This window comes from Bombyx mori, chromosome 24, assembly GCF_030269925.1.
Source record: "Bombyx mori chromosome 24, ASM3026992v2".
NCBI lineage: Eukaryota > Metazoa > Arthropoda > Insecta > Lepidoptera > Bombycidae > Bombyx > Bombyx mori.
In genome coordinates, this window is record NC_085130.1 from 11,748,680 (window position 1) to 11,761,363 (window position 12,684).

Here is a 12,684-nt window from a genome sequence, read left to right on the forward strand (position 1 = left end):
TTCTGGTGTTTGATAACCTAGTTACACCAAGTGGCCTGTGACCACGTTCATCCTTCTACCCAATATATATATATTGGGTAGAAGGATGAAAAAAAAAAAAAAAATATATATATTTTTTTTTTTTTTTTTTGTAGACAGAGTTCGATAATGACAAAATTTTATGGAAAAGTTATAAGGAGCTAAAGCGTCAGAAACGTCAGAATAGAAATAAATTAGAAGGGAAATAAAACTATAACTATTGTAATCATGTCTAAGATTTCTATAAGCGTCATTAAGTACAAACTATCAATATTTAAGAGTACTTTAAATCATCATTACATTTTTTAAACATTTTTTGTTTTTTTTTTTCAAATTATGTAACAAAACGTTTTGTGCAGAACAAAATGTCACATATTATGAACAATTGTGGGTTAATTGTTTCATAAATGTGTAAATATTTATAAGAATGCTAAGAATAATTTAGTATTCACTTTAGTGTGTGTGTTATCTCTACAATGCTAGTTTAAATGACAATTATTGTATGACGAAGCATAGGTAGTGTTTATAGATGTAAGATTTTCGTACAAGGTCATGATCTGTCACGATCAACTTTAAGCAAGAACTGCTATCATTGTGAAACAAATTTATTACATTTAATTCAAATTGTCTACTATGTTTGTAATGGAAAGCTGACATGTTTATATTTCGCACGAATGACTTAATTGAGATGGAATGATTTTATTATCTAGACTTATTTAACTTTTAGATAACTTTCGATTTAATGTTATTAAGTACTCTAGTAGGATTAATCTAGAGGAGTGATTGTTATTCGAAATTTTATACAATTGTACGTTCATACTATCTTTTAACAGTAAATTGTTTGTAATATAGGGAAATTAAATAGCTTACAGAGAATTACAGCTTTTTATTTTAAAAAACTGTTTTCTCTCTGTATCTTATCGATTAGAATGCTGGACACAATCAAACGTTCTTTAATATTTCATAAGTACTACGGGGAATTTCAGCGATTCTAAACGATAAGATTTTTTCATAAAGAGAGTTAATTATAAAAAATATTAAAATTACTAAAAAAGCCACCTGGCGGGGGGTAGGGAGACTAATAATCGACAGCAGCGACGCCTGCTGACCTGGGCTCTAACTAAAGCAAAAATAAAAATGAGAGTTGCGCATCTATCTCAAATATATTAAGTGTATAATCTATGGTGTGAATCAGTGTGAAATACGAGTTCAGCGCGGTTGCACGTGTTCGAAGATTTAAAAAAATTAAAGTGTAGTGGATTTGTTGTATTGTTAATAATGGAATCGTGAGTATTAATTCATTATATTTTACTAACATGAAGTAAATGTTATTTGCATTTTATGACAAAAAAACGTCTTTGAAGTAACGGCCTCGTCATTTTTTTAACCTAACGGTCATCTTTAGTTGGTCGTTTTTAATAGAAAAATTAATAAAATCCAAACGATTTTTTGTAATGAGATCAATATTTTAATGAACTTAATTAAAAGTATTACAAAGGACGTGTATTTTAGTCGCAAATGTAAAAATTTCGACTTCAAAGATGTGAACACACTTTTTTTTATTGCTTAGATGGGTGGACGAGCTCACAGCCCACGTGGTGTTAAGTGATTACTGAAACCCATGGACATCTACAACGTAAATGCGCCACCCACCTTGAGATATAAGTTCTAAGATCTCAGTATAGTTACATAGGCTGCCCCACCCTTCAAACCGAAACGCATTACTGCTTCACGGCAGAAATAGGCAGGGCGGTGGTACCTACCCGCGCGGACTCACAAGAGGTCCTACCACCACTTATAGTGAACGGTCTGTAAGTCGTGACATCGCAACGATACTGCGCAACATATATCCTGCAGCGCTATCACGTACTTCGCAGACAATTAGCAGAAGACAAATACCTATTGTGCAAATATTGCTGTCAACTGTCAATTTCGTATTACGGACTTACAACAAATCAGCAGATCCCGGATCATTACTATTGCTGCCTCTGCAGAGCGTTTTGTGAAACTTTAGTGCATTCTTTTCCATACGACTACCAACAATTAATTGACATACAGTCGGTATTACGGATGCTCTTGTCTGCCACACAACAGCAGATATTTAGCAATTTCGTTTGTTAAATTTGCGACACCTTTTGTATCTAAATTGTGCTAAATTGTTGCAAACTATCTGCAAGTGTAACATTTGGGAAATTAAATAATTTTAACTTGATTTATAATAGGTAAGTGTAATTGGTTCAGATCTTTATTCGTGTTTGTGTTTTCTATAATATTAACATTAAACACCACGCTGGGCCATTTAAGTACATTAATAATGTTGAGGTTATAAAGTTTATTTGTTACAAATTAATATTTATTCTAGATATATGACTATGGACAGAGCTCTAATGATAAATGGGGCTTTGGAGGCTAAGGAAATTGAGTCGGATACACTCGAATCAGTGCGTTTGCGACGCTGTCTTCGTAATCAATCTAGCCCCCTTAATCTATCGGAAAGTCTGTTCAGAACACATTATAGAATTTCAAAACATCTATATTTGCAATTGTGCTCTGAATTAAAGCCGTTAATAATCTAGATCACCAAGACGAACAAGAATAGAATATAGTAGAATGCAAGGTACCTATATATATATATATTCAATTTAACATCTGAATATGTGTAAATAATGAAGAAAATAAAAGATTCACAAAATCGTGTCTTCAAAAGTAGCATTGTTTTTTTATTATTTCAGACTTATTCTTAACTAAATGTTTTAAATAGCTTGTTTATACAGATGTTAACAGCATTGCAAAATTTCATACCAGAAACCTGTGGGAATGAGCTTTTTGCATTTTGAGTCAAACTGCAGTAAATTCAATCCCATTAGGGAAGTGACTATGGCATTAAACAACCGTCCAATTTTATTGAAACATTTAAAGTTTCTGCCAACAGTACAATGGGTCACAAGTTATTATAAATGGGTAAGTTAAATAATTATCTTATTATTACAGCACAAGAGTTCCACTGATTTCACAATTTCCACGACTCAATCATATAGATCAGTTATATTCTTGAAGCTTTATAATTAAACAGAGTTCTGATAAATGTCAAGCCCTGGTGAAACTGGAAAGGCCTTCAGGCCTTCAATTTTTTTTAAGATTTATTTATTTATATTTATAGTACATAGATATTTGAATGATAATAATTTCGTGTGCAGTGGCATTGTGATTGAAAAAATAATATAATAGTAAAAAAAAATTTTTCATTATAGGTTTTACAATAAATTTTGCTTTCCTGGGGTTTCGGAGTGTATAGATGGCACTCATGTTGCACTTGTCAGATCTTCTGAATATGAAGAAAGGTTTTAGAACCGCAAGCATTATCATTCCAAGAATGTGCAAAATAGTAAGTGTTTTGCTCAAGCCTATCATTCACAATAACATACATTTGATAGTACTTATCTGAAGAATTAAATTTTTCAGATTTGTGATAGTGATCTTAACATTTTAAGTATTGATGCAACATTTCATGATACATTTGTCTGGTTTAACACTGAACTGAATATGCCTATGCAGGATCTGCACGATAATGGTGAAAATGGTTTTTAGGCAAGTAAAACATCATGAGCTCTTCTCAGTAACCCGACTACAAAATAATACTCAATCTAAAAGTCTAATGCCCTAAATGCCCTAAAGGATAATGCTAAAGATAATATTGTAGCAGGTTTCAAAAAAACAGGAATAAATCCATTCGACCCCACACAGATACTGAAACGATTACCTGGATATGAAAGAGTTAGCCACCAATCAGAAACTATCAATGAATCTGTTTCAACAATACTAAAAGACATGCGTCATAGAACAATGAATGTCGTTGAACCTAAAAGAAAAAGGAAAATAGTAGTCGAACCTAGAAAAAAGGTCAGTCTTGAAGAAACTTATGCTGAAACAAAAGAGAAGAATAAAGAACGCAAGAAAAAGAAAAGTAAACTACAAGTTCCTAAAAACAAAGAAGGAATTAATGACAACAAGCAAAAAGGACCAATAACAAAAAAAGGAAAGGGTATAGGGAAAAAAACAAAGCCACCATACTGCCTGATTAAACTGATAAAGCTAACATTTTCAATAACTATTTTGCTATAGTAACCATACCAATTATTTTTGGAGATGATATTTTGACAAGTCATTATGAAACAATTGACAAGTATAATGTTTCAGATGTCATAGTTTCAACTAATGAAACCAATAACAAAATTCAAGTTCTATCTGATATTACGGTTGCAGTTTCTAAACACAAAAATTCTCATATAATAATGATAATAATAATAATATCAAGTTTATTTTGCCCCATACTAAACTACAAATCTTAGAAAAGTCTAGAACTGTTAATAAAGGGATTAAGAAAAAAGTAAAAGTACCATTAATCAAGACAATCAAGATGGAAAAGCCACGAAGCAAATATAAAGATTTCGATGACATCTTGCTAGAAATTGCGGTATACAAAAATATATTATCGTCATACGAAACAGAAAAACAATTTGGTATACCTCGCCGCATGATTTTAAATAAGGTCAAACAAAGACACAAAAAGAGTTGGATGTCCTACCACAAACCGCCACTAGCTGATGAAAAGAAAATTACAAGCTGTTTGATTCTATGTGGAGAATATGAGTATTCCTTTACCTGGTTTGAACTAAGGTCAATAGTACACGACTATTTAGTTAAAAACGGACTCACCTTTTATATCTTTTTAATAACAAAATGCACGATACCAAAAGTGGGTAAGGAGCTTTTTGAAACGCAACAAATATATTCTGAGTGTGCCGTTTACAGGATATAGATCTATAAAGGAATCTCGGGCCAAAGAATTTTTATTTTGAATTTTTTGAGAACCTTAAAATTTCTGTTCATAATGTTAAATCAGATCATATAGTGAACTATGACGAGACAATTTTTTCCGACAACCCAGGATCCCAAAAATGCATATTTAAAGCAGGCGCTAAACATCCAAAAAACGAAAACTGCAATATCAGTCATGTTTTCGGCTACAATCAGTGGAGTAATATTCCCGCCGTATGTGGTATATAAAGCTGATAATTTATGAACAAATTGGTGTACCTAAAGGAACCAGATATATCAAAACCAAATCTGGCTGATTTGATTCGAAAACGTTCGAAGATTGGTTTAATACCATAATTATTCCATGGGCAGAGAAAACTATAGATCTTAAGGTCTTGATCGGAGACAATTTATAGAGATATATATTTTTTTTACACATTACATATGGAAAATAATATAAGATTTATTTTCCTGCCCCCCAATTCAACATATCATACTAAACCTCTCGATGTGGTCTTATTCGGCCCATTAAAGAGAGAATGGAAAAGAATTTTAATGGACTACCTAGTTCGACACCCAAGCGCAAATAATATCTTAAATAAACAAATATTCTCCGAATCACTGAAGATATTAACTGGTTGCCTCGAAACTTAGACAAAGTAAAAATTTGTGGATTTCGTGTTGCTGGGATATTGCCGTGGCGTGCAACCTCTTTGATAGGAGACCTACAACGACTAGACACAGACTAAGACAGACACTTGACAAGAATTAAAAAATAAAGAGAGAAATGGAAAGAGGGCCTACGTGACTAGCGGCAGGCGGTACTTTTTTTGACTTCCTAAAAGACGGACACGAACCAGACGACGAGGAACGAATTGACCGTTCTCATATGTATATAAAATAGACGACAAAAGAACTAACCGACCGTTCAGATTCTGGATTAATGGGATGTATTAATCCAGAAGCTGTATTAAAGAAATTGCCAGATTATCGTAGGTCTCAAACCGTGACTTATGACGAGACATTTGTCAACAATTTACAGGATTTGAGAACTCCGGCTACCCATAAAAAAGGAACTACAAAAAAAAAACTAAAAACAGAATCTGGAAAATTTGTAAGTGTTAATGATTTGAATGAAGAAGATCACTTTTCATCGGTAAGTTTTTTTATTTAAACATTATTTTTTTATTAAAACACGATTTTTATTATTCGATAATTATTAGTAGTTTAGACTGATTAGCCGATGTTGCCAGTTTATTACTAGGGAATTTGCCGAAATTATGGGATACAAATTACAAATATAATTTCATCTTTATAAAATTTTGAATAGAACTTGTTATGTTTATTTAAAAAGATGACAGTACATATTTACTTAAACTGAAAATGATAACTTATTTACATTCATAAACGAAACGAAATATTTTGGGTTTCAAATTTCCTACATATTCCGCACTAGCAAATCGCTGGAGAGAAATTATACTGCGGACACGAAATAATGACCAGTGGACAAGACTTCAGTCGCTAATAGTAGATTGAAATCATTTTGTTAGAAGTTTTGGTTAATTCAGTGAAATATAATTAGGCCAGTTCAGTAATTTATTTCCTTTTATTAACTACCTCACTTCTGGTCGATAATAGTATTATTATCATCATCATCATTTCATTTTTTGTTATCACTAATTTAAACATTTATGTACGTACTGAAACACTGTTACATTGTTTTCCTGCGAGTTACAGTGCCGAGTAAGAACGAGATAGATATATGTTTATGTGTGTGCCTTCAAAATGGATGCTATTTGTATAAGCAATGGTACGTATAGAACAATATGTCGCGTCCCTACCTTAAAGGTCTATGGTTCATAATCAAAGCTTTCACATTAGTAATACCCTGTCATTTACTAATTGTGTCGTTAGGGATCCTAAGTATGTTTACCAATAAGGTTCATAGTCTAAATGATTCATTTACTAATTGTTTAGTAAATACTATTTGTGTATAAATTCTCTTCCTCCTTAAAACTTAAAGAGTTCGACATCAACCTTCAAGCTTATAACATTCTAACTCTGTCCGTGTAACATCAGATTTTTGTACAGGATAAATAAATTCAGTGTGTATTAAAATAAAGTTTTTTTTTTTTAACTACAAAACCGTTAACCGCGTAACAACCTGCTCTTTTCAATCACTGGTGGTAGGACCTCTTGTGAGTCCGCGCGGGTAGGTACCACCGCCCTGCCTATTTCTGCCGTGAAGCAGTAATACGTTTCGGTTTGAAGGGTGGGGAAGCCGTTGTATCTATACTGAGATCTTAGAAATTATATCTCAAGGTGGGTGGCGCATTTACGTTGTAGATGTCCATGGGCTCCTGTAACCACTTAACACCAGGTGGGCTGTGAGCTCGTCCACCCATCTAAGCAATAAATTTTTTTATTGAAGACTGTTTATGCGCGTCGTTTGTTGACATCGCTACATCTAGACGTGTTTATAAACATTTACGTATATTCATGTTTTATTTTATGTATGCACTGAAACACTGTTACATTGTTTTCCTGCGAGTTAAAGTGCTGAATAAGAACGAGATAGATATATGTTTATGTGTGTGACTTCAAAATGGATGCTATTTGTATAAGCAATTGTACGTATAGAACAATATGTCGCGTCCCTACTTTAAAGGTGTATGAGACGAGCCGGCGGCTGCGACCCACCAAGCGGCAATACGTTTTTATGTACCTAAAAGTGTTTTATTGCGCCAGGACGTTTATATGTTTTGTTTATGAACTCTTGAGTCTCTGTAATTCTGTAATCATGTTGATGCTTGAGCCTCTGATAATGAGGAGAAGTCGGTGTGTGAAAACTATGATTAATATGTTGTGTTTGTGGGCTTAACATTATTTATAGGTTATGTCCGTTTTGGTCTAATTATGGTTCATAATCAAAGCTTTCACATTAGTAATACCCTGTCATTTACTAATTGTGTCGTTAGGGATCCTAAGTATGTTTGCCCCATAAGTGGGGGTTTAAATTATATGTGATGTGCAGCGTGAAAGGTTATGCTCATAAATTTGAAATATATACTGGCCAAGAGAATGAACGGCTTCCAGATGAACCAGATTTTGGGCCAGTGGGAAATATTGTAGTCCGGCTTGCTAGAGGTGTACCAAGGCATATAAATCATATAATTTATTTTGATAATTTTTACACCTCTGTACCTTTAGTTACCTATCTTGCCAAACAAGGAATCTATAGCCTAGGTACTGTGCAATCTAACAGGCTAGTGAACTGCAAACTGCCGGACAAAAAAACAATGATGAAGAAATCTGTTCCTCGTGGAACTTATGAAGAGCAGATGACTGAATTTGACGGTATTGATTTGACAGCAGTTACTTGGAAGGACAATAAAGTTGTAACTTTTCTATCTTCATATGTTGGAGCTGAACCTGTGGGCCAAGTAGAAAGATTTGACAAGGCAAATAAGACTAGAATTAAAATTTCATGCCCACATATAATAAAAGGAATATAATGCCCATATGGGCGGAGTGGACCTAATGGATAGCTTTATTGGGAGGTACCGAATTGCAATGAGAAGCCGAAAGTGGTATCTTCGTATCTTTTACCACTTATTGGACATGACGGTAATAAATTCTTGGCTTGTGTATAAAAATTTAAAAACAACTGAAGCCAATTCATCAGTTCTAAACCTATGTAACTATAGACTGGAACTAGCTGAGGTATTAGCCAAAGTAAATAACTCATTTGAACTCTGCAACAAAAGAGGAAGGCCAAGTACCAGCAACAGTGTTGAAATGGAAATACAAGCAAAAAAAAGGAGAGGACCAGCTCAACATATTCCTCCTAAGGACATAAGGACTGATAATGTTGGTCACTGGCCTGGTAATTGTGTTCGCAGCAGATGCAAAATGCCTGGATGCAAGGGATACACGCAAAACAGGTGTGAGAAGTGTGAAGTAGCTCTTTGTCTTACCACAACCAAAAATTGTTTTAAAAATTTTCATATGTAGTTATTGTCTAGTGAGTGCATAGTGTTGTAGTTCTGCAACAAATGGTTTTTAATAAAAATAGCTATGAAAATAAAAAAAACTATTTTTTTTATTATTTTTCCCTAAATCAGCATATTCATGGCTCCAAAATATATTTTTTCTCGGTCTAAAAATAAAATCATGCATAAAATCATGCATTTAAGGGTTAAAGAGTTCGACATCAATCTTCAAGCTTATAACATTCTAACTCTGTCCGTGTAACATCAGATTTTTGTACAGGATAAATAAATTTAGTGTGTATTAAAATAAAGTTTTTTTTTTTAAAACTACAATGCCGTTATCCGCGGAACAACCTGGTCTTTTCAGTCACAAAGTTAGTCTTATAAATGCTATTCTATATAGCTAGAAAAGTTTGTTTACATTATATCGCAAAAAAAAACAACAACATTAAAGTTGAGAAATCTAATTCAAAAAGACAACTCTACAATAAACTTCACTTATTTCATGGAAATCAATGTTTCCAGATGGCAGCTTTTTAGTTGTTTTAAGTTTCCGATATATTTTTAGTAAACATGTCAGTTTAAATATTTATGATGTATAAAAAATTACATATTCTGTGTTTTAATATACATAATTATGATAATTATATTTTTTTGAGTTTTAAAAGTGATCCGTAGTAGAACCAACGTGATACTTTATAATTTGAATTTCGCTACTAGTCTAAGAGCCCGCGACGGCCAGACCTTGGTTATTTTATAAAAGCTGATAGTTTCTCTGTGTATGTCTGATGATGAGAGCTCTTTAAGCAGCGCTAGTAATCAAAATGTTCATGTTGATGTCGTTTCTAACACCGTTGTATCGCTCGATACGAATGCACCGGACGTTTTATCCTTTAGGCCACGACTTCACTCAAACGACTGTAAAAAAATATCATATTTATTGCCCTACAGCGGTGCGAATTCGTATGATATACTGTGTGACCTGGTTTCACCGCCTAACCAAGTAACCAACTAACCTTATGTATGATCAAAACATTGCAACGTTAAAAAATCATTTGGACACCCCTCGAAATCTCAGAATACTACAAAATTTCATCACAGACTTCAAAAGGAAAGCGAATCAGTAAAATATTAGATTGCTATACTACGTAAAATGACTTCTACTTGTAATTTTGGACTATTTCTTAACACTGCTTTAAGAGAACAAGTTTGTGTGCGAGCCTATTCCCAAAAAATTAAAGGACTTTTAGAAATTCGAGACCTCTCCCTAGATAAAGCTATTGAAAAGCCAGCCAGCACGTAAACTGTATACACAGGAAAATCATTATACCCAGGAATTTCACCAAATCGGTACTTTGAGAAGGAAAGTAAGCTCCACTGGCCTCCCGGCAGGAAACACTAACCAAATTATCTGCTTTCGTTGTGGAAGTGAACATTATGCTACTAAATGTGCAAAGATTAATTATAAATGTCATTTCTGTAAAAAAATTGGACACATCAGGAAAATGTGTTTACGAATGAAAAAATTGATTCCAGCGCAGTATGTGAAAGCACCTGACTTTAGTCTCAACCAAAGAATGGAATCTGAGGAGGTGGTGTATATCAATGTAAAGAAATTATTTCTTTATAGTACATTTGTACCACGGTCTATAGCTCCTATGTAATCATATAGATGGCGCTGTCGATAATGGTGATATGCATTGATATTGAAGAGTTGACATGTTCGGGCATATTGTTACTAAATTAAATTGGATAATTATCTTAAGGAATTGAGAGCGGTGGACTTTGAATGTCGTTTCTTTGTTTTCAGGTGAGATACCTATTATAGGTTTGCAATGTGATTGTACTGTAAAAAAAAAACCACATAATTAATGTCGGATCTGAGCAATACGACAATGCTATGCCCAGTACTTCCAAAAAGCAAATGCAGTGGATGTAGTAACTACTTCTCCCAGCACCGGGGTCGTCGCAAATCAGATGAACCAAAACCAGCCCTTAACGGAGCCACCACGCAAACGAGAAAGGACAACGCAGGCCTATGCTATTAAAAAAATTTACTTCTGATGAACGAAAACGCCTAGATCGAAATCTGCTAGAATTATTTATAAGTGATTATCAACAATTCCGAATAGTTGAAGATAAAGGATTTAAAATATTTGCAAAGAGCATACCGGGGTATACGCTGCCTAGTAGAAAAACTATATCTACAACAATGATTACGGCCTTATATACGGACACATTAAATAAAACGAAGGAAATAGTATCTGGAGATGCTATTTCAGTATGCATAACCACCGATTGCTGGACATCATCTCAATTAGAAAATGACATTGGTGTGACTGTTCAATTGATACAAATTTTGGACCGAAAGTGAAGAACAAGTGTTATGGGAGTGCAAAGAGCTCAATGAAAGTCATACCAGTTCGAATTTAGTCAAAGAATTAAAGAGAGTAACAGATGAGTCGAATTTAACACAAAAGGTTAATTTTGCAATATCGGATAATGCTCGCAATATTGTAAAGGCGATAGAATCCGAATTAGGATGGAAGCACTATGGCTACTATGCACACTCTTTGAATTTAATAGTCACTGCTGCTTTAAAACCAATAGAAGTATTTATAGATTAAATAAAAAACATTGTAGCGTATTTTAAAAGAAGCACAAGTGCCACTAATATGCTCCTCAGCTATCAACTTAAAAATATGCCAGAGTGTGGTGAGCCTAAAAGGCTAGTAGTACAACAAGTGCCTACACGTTGGAATTCCACGTTTTATATGCTGCGTCGATTTGGTTTATTAAAAGAAGCTATAAAACAATGTATGGCGCTACTTGATAGAGATTGGCCAGATATCAGTACGCTGGATTGGGGGATAGTGGGCGAAATATGCACAGTGTTACAACCTTTTGAAGAGATTACTTGTTCAATAAGAGAAGAAGAATAATTAACCGGAAGTATGGTTATAGTTGTTACAAACTGTTTAAAGAAGTTTGTGATGATTTTTTGAAAAAAGAAGAATACAGACTCTTTTATCTAGTAGTTGTGGAAATGATCACGTCTTTACAAACAGTTTTAAGACTTTTTAGGTTTCCTAACAATGGATTGACGTGACATGTAGAGGAAACTGGATTCCGACAAAGACGGGTAATTGCGATGGCGCTTAGATTACCTAATACTTATATTTTGTCTTGTTATTTTGTTTTGGCTTGCTCTTGTCAAGTCTGCATTTCAAGATAATTTATGCTATTTTTAATTTTAGGATTTGCAAGCACAGGCGTCAACTTCAGTTTTGTTAACACAAAAAAAAGAAAAATCTTTAAAAAGAAGAGACCCTAAACTAAGTAACTACCTATAAAGAATGGTAAAGAATCGTTTCATAGTTGTTTTTTTAAAGATTGATGTCATGCTTCTAGCTGGATCCCTGTTGGATATTTCTTAGTTGACGGAATAAACGGGAGATAGTGCGCTGACTTAATTATACAATGTTTGGAACATATTGCAGAAACAGACCTAAAAATATTTTCCTTAACTTTTGATGGATGTGCTACAAATATAGCAACAGTGGAATGCTTAAAATGTTCAATCAAAAACAAAAAACAAATTTCCACACCCGTCAACGAATGATCTAGTATTTGTAGTTCTAGACCCATCACACATGATAAAATGCTGTAACACATTTTTAGATAAAGATAGTAACACCATAGAATGGAGATTTTTGGAGAAATTAAATAACCTTCAAGGAGAACTTTCATTTAGCGAACAAGATTCGTTACCTTCATGTTAATTTTCAAAATAATAAGATGAAAGTTAAGCTTGCAACACAATTGTTCAGCTTAAGTGTAGCAGACGCTATACACT

General features: G+C 33.6%; 1 protein-coding gene and 1 long non-coding RNA gene across 2 annotated transcripts in view; one reads left to right on the forward strand and one right to left on the reverse strand.

Annotated features, from left to right (window-relative positions):
- The window catches only part of LOC101746942 (zinc finger protein 208), an 87,123-nt gene that overhangs the window by 41,601 nt on the left and 32,838 nt on the right, over nt 1-12,684 (reverse strand). The window lies entirely within an intron of this gene.
- On the forward strand, nt 142-6,958 carry LOC134201283 (uncharacterized). Its single transcript, XR_009976507.1, has 2 exons — nt 142-2,635; nt 2,793-6,958. It is a non-coding gene; the product is annotated as an uncharacterized LOC134201283 (long non-coding RNA).